Consider the following 5,194-nt stretch of genomic DNA (forward strand, 5'->3'; position numbering starts at 1 on the left):
CTTTGTCGTGAGTGAGCAGGAGTAAGTATTCTGATTAATTATTTTGTATAGTATTTTAAAATGTAACGCCAGTACGCCATATTAAGTTAATTGCCTGAGATCTCCTGTCTGTACGGTAATGCGACAGAGAGACGAGTGGTTATGACGCAATCGTTAGCCTATTTTTACAAAAACTGTTTCTACGGGGCCATAATGTAACATAGAAGGTAATGGAGCCCTTTATACATTGTCGTGTATCTTTAGAAATAAATAATGGATAAACGGAGTCTTTAAACACCTCAGATGTAAAGTTATTCGCTGTCAAAGTGACGCCAAAATGAATGGGAGTCAATGGGAATGCTAACGCAAGTGAAGTTCTGCTACAAGATGGCGGCACACGGCTGACTTCAACTTCCGGTCGACTTCCTTACCGCCTGGGACGTTCACATGTTCATCTGTTCATCTGAGAGTAGTACCTGTCTGAAGAACTGCTCTGCCCCCTACAGGAACGCACAGGTTGGCCCACTTCATACAAGGAAATCATGCATGGAAAAGTGTTGAACAATGATGAGATAGATGCATTTATTGCTCTGATTTTTTTCATTTTGCCTTTGTATCTTTGTATATATTTTCTATATGACTTTATGGCGTTATAAAGCCTACTCTATGTCTATGTCAAACGAAGTTAGGAGCAGCAGGTGCTGTATGTTACCTAACAACCTCAGCAGACGAGAGACCTGCTGTTCTGCTTTACAGGCCCCCGGTAAAACTCATTACTACATGACTGAATTAATCAGCAACATGATTTGTTCATTTAGAGCCTCTTGAATAATGTTTTCACAATGTCATTAGTGTATACCACTTCATACAAACATGCACATTTGTCCTAACAGAATAGAGTTGAAGTGTGGAAGAGAGGAGGTCACAGGGTCATGCATATTTAAACAGAGAAACTGAAGTTTTTTTTTTTTAAATAAATAAACACAAAGTGGTTTTCTGCAAGCTACTAAAAAATGTCCAATACACAAATAATAAGTTACTGCATTGGTCTTTGGAAAAAAAAAGCTGCAATTTATTTGATGTTATTGTTATTTTCAAAGCTTATTAGCACTGTACTTTCATTATACACAGAATGTGTCTTTGTGTGAGAGACAGGTGATAAATACAAATGTCAAGGTTTGTGTGAACATAAGCAGTCGGCGTCGGAGGGGTCACTGTGGTCTGTTTTGGGTTCTGGATGTTCTTACGGCAGGTGTTCAAGGGCCCTGGAGGATTATTCATCCGTCCATTCTCATGTGTAGCTCACGCACATGCCACTTACACAAACACCCTTTCAATATTTATAGTTAATGAAGTGTAAAAAACATCATCTGTATGCTATAGCAAACAGAGGGGAAAGGAGTGTGCTGTGTATGCAGGGGTTCATATGGTCATCTCAAAATAGACAGATGTTGCCCATGGCCTTTTATCATTGGATGGTAGATAATAATAATAATTAAAAAAAAGAAATAAGGGATGTTTCATGTAATTTATGTCTACTTTCATCCTCCTCTCCTTTATTCCATTGATCATCTCTCCACTTTTGCTTGTGCCTCACGTCAGTTTTTATACATCATCATCTTCCACTTCAAACATCAAAGCTCCAGATCAAACATCGGAACATTTCAATTCCTTGTTAAAATCAAACAAAGAGTGATCAGGAGATCCTGTATTAATCAGTTCAATGTTTCAGTCATACTAAAACACATTATATAATAGTATCAGGTATAACTTAAAGTACCTCTTTAACACGATTAGACTAGATTTTAGTTTTGGCATTTGATGTGATTCATTGGAATAATGCAGTCCATTCACTAAGTATGCATTAACTGATGATTGATTGATGATAGTATGATTTATCGGGGAGCTGGTTTGGTTTGGTTCATAGCTCAGAAGTGATGGTGCTTTATATATAGCACTCTTGTACCTGTTACCCTATAATACTGTCAGGTTTACACTGACCTCTACTGGCCGCTGTCGTTACCGCATGTAGTTCGTCTTTCTGCGTGTAGATGGCGCACATCAACAGATAATGACCTTTTGTCACGCTTCAGAATGTTGGGTTTGACAGCTGCTTACGAACAGTAGCAGGCTACATAAAAACAAAACACATTGCAAGTTAGATATTTGTGTGGTTTTCATTTATCCTGAGTTCAGATGAAATTATAAAGAAATAATTCCTGCCTCTTCAAATGCATTGATGGATTCAGATACTTCTAACCAGTTTCCAGGTCAATGTTTAACTTCTGTCACACCTAGTGTTTGTCCTCTGCCTTACAAGGACATTTCATACAAAGGACTCGGTGTTTACTGAGTAAATACTACAGATGTGAGATCACACACACACACACACACACACACACACACACACACACACACACACACACACACACAATCTGTGTTAGTGTTGTTTCAACAGGAAATTTGTCTGAAATATATTTTCCCCCAATTGTACCAATTGTACCAAAGTTCCAGTGGGTGTTTGCTTTTTGTTAGTGTGAGTGTGTGTGTGTGTGTGCCCGAGGGATTACTGGTATTCAATAGTTTATGAGGACAAAATGTACCCACAGAAATAGTAATACTGTGATATATTGAATAGGAATTGCAATTATGTTCTGGCTTGTACAATTTTCCTTTAAATTCATCAGAATTTTTTTTGTATTTCCTAATTTTGTTAAAAATGTTTGGTTCCACATTACATCTAAAGTATAACAATTTCTTTACAATAAAATTGCTGTTAGTCCTGTTACATGAAATCTAATTACACTGTAGAAGTTCTGAAATTTGCTTCCAAGCACAGCTGATTGATCACTAATTGTGCTGTCTACCGAAGATTGAGTTTCCTCCTTGATTAAAAACACACATAGCCAAAATGAGTTCACAGGAAGCCCCACAAGTCATTTGGGACAAGTCTAATCACAGAAGATGATGAATGCATCTGGTGAAAAATATATAAGTTCAATGACGTCAGCCTCAGAGTGCAACATTTTCCATGCATTTCTGACACACAGCACAACACACACACACACACACACACACACACAATGAACTTCATGACTCTTTTCCCATGTACAGCAGTGAGCTCTGCTGGGCTGGGGGTGGTTTAGGATGAGATCAGCTCTGCTGGAGTTTTAAGACACAGCAGGAATGATGTAGTTTTAATGACATCATGTGCCTGGCATCTCCAAAATAATCCCAGAAACTGGATCTGATTAAAATAAAACCTCACCTGCATATTTCTCCATATCTCAGCACACAACGCAGTCTGCTTTTGTGTTTGAAAAAGTTGAAAAATGGCCTGAATGATTGTAACTAGAAGACAGACTGATCTTTATTTTTTTCAACATTTATGAATCTTAGGGTGTAGGTATCTTATTCAGGTCAGTACTAAATAAATAAATAAAAATAGCATGCATGTTGTGTGATCCATCTTATTTTGAAAATAATAATAATTTACATTTTGCAAATTGTATTTTTCTTTTACCATTCTCTATCAGCCAATATGTCTAGTTATTACAAATACTGAATAATAACTAATAAAATGAGTATCTTATAAGAAATACTAGTATTTTATAGAACAAACCTGATTACAAAAGCGTTGGGACACTACAAATAGTGAATAAAAACAGAATGCAAATATGCGGAAGTTTCAAAATTCACTATTTTATTCAGAATATAACATAGATGACATATCAAATACATCTTCCTCTTTATGATGCACTAAATGGTTTCTATGGGTGAAAGATCTTGACTGCAGGCTGGACATTTCAGTCCCCAGATCCTTCTTTTACACAGCCATGATGTTGTAATTGATGCAGTATGTGGTCTGGCATTGTAATGTTGGAAAATGCATGGTCTTCCCTGAAAGAGACGACGTCTGGATGGGAGCATATGTCTATCTAGAACTTGGATATAACTTTCAGTATTTATGGTGCATTTCCAGATGTGTAAGCGTCCCATGCCACACGCACTCATGCAACCCCATACCATCAGAGATGCGGAGATGCTTGGGTTGTCCTTGTCCTCTTTAGTCCAGATGACATGGCGTCCCAGTTTTAAATCATTTGACCACAGAACAGTTTTCCACTTTGCCACAGTCCATTTTAAATGAGCCTTGGCCCAGAGAAAACGCCTGCGCTCTGGACCATGTTTAGATATGGCTTCTTTTTTGACCTAAAGAATTTTTGCCGGCAACAGCGAATGCCATGGTGGATTGTGTTCACTGACAATGTTTTCTAGAAATATTCGTGAGCCCATGTTGTGATTTCCATTACAGTAGCATTACTGTATGTGATCCAGTGCCGTCTAAGGGCCTGAAGATCACGGGCATCCGGTATTGTTTTCTTGGCCTTGACCCTTACGCACAGAGATTGTTCCAGATTCTCTGAATCTTTGGATGATATTACGCACTGTAGATGATAATAACTTCAAACTCTTTGCAATATTTCTCTGAGAAACTCTTTTCTGATATTGCTCCACTATTTTTCACCACAGTATTGGGGAAATTGGTGATCCTCTGCCCATCTTGACTTCTGAGAGACACTGCCACTCTGAGAGGCTCTTTTTATACCCAATCATGTTGCCAGTTGTTGCAAATTGTCCTCCGGCTGTTCCTTATATGTACATTTAACTTTCCGGCCTCTTATCACTATCTGTCCCAACTTTTTTGGAACGCCAAGCTCTCATGAAATCCAAAATGAGCCAATATTTGACATGACATTTCAAAATGTCTCACTTTCAACATTTGATATGTTATGTATATTCTATTGTGAATAAAATATAAGATTACGAGATTTGTAAATCATTCCATTACTTTTTTACTCACAATTTGTACAGTGTCCCAACTTTTTTGGAATCGGGTTTGTAACTCCAGCAATAATTTATCTTTATTTCTATTAAATATTAACAGTAATGACGATCTCCAATGTCATTAGTCCTTAAAAAACAAACAGTATCTCTCTGGTAGGCATTGTGACTAATCATTAGAGACAATAAGCACTGAAACTGGGATACATGCCAATCGCTCATTAAATAAATGACTATACTACTGGGCAATTCATACAAAACAGATTAAAGTTAGGGTTAGGGTTAAAGTGTATGTATAATGGGCTCATGTAAAATTTTAAACTACTGAGATCTCGCAGCAGGTTAAGAGACTAGAGACTTGGCAACTGAC

This window comes from Carassius gibelio, chromosome B18, assembly GCF_023724105.1.
Source record: "Carassius gibelio isolate Cgi1373 ecotype wild population from Czech Republic chromosome B18, carGib1.2-hapl.c, whole genome shotgun sequence".
NCBI classification, from domain to species: Eukaryota; Metazoa; Chordata; class Actinopteri; order Cypriniformes; family Cyprinidae; genus Carassius; species Carassius gibelio.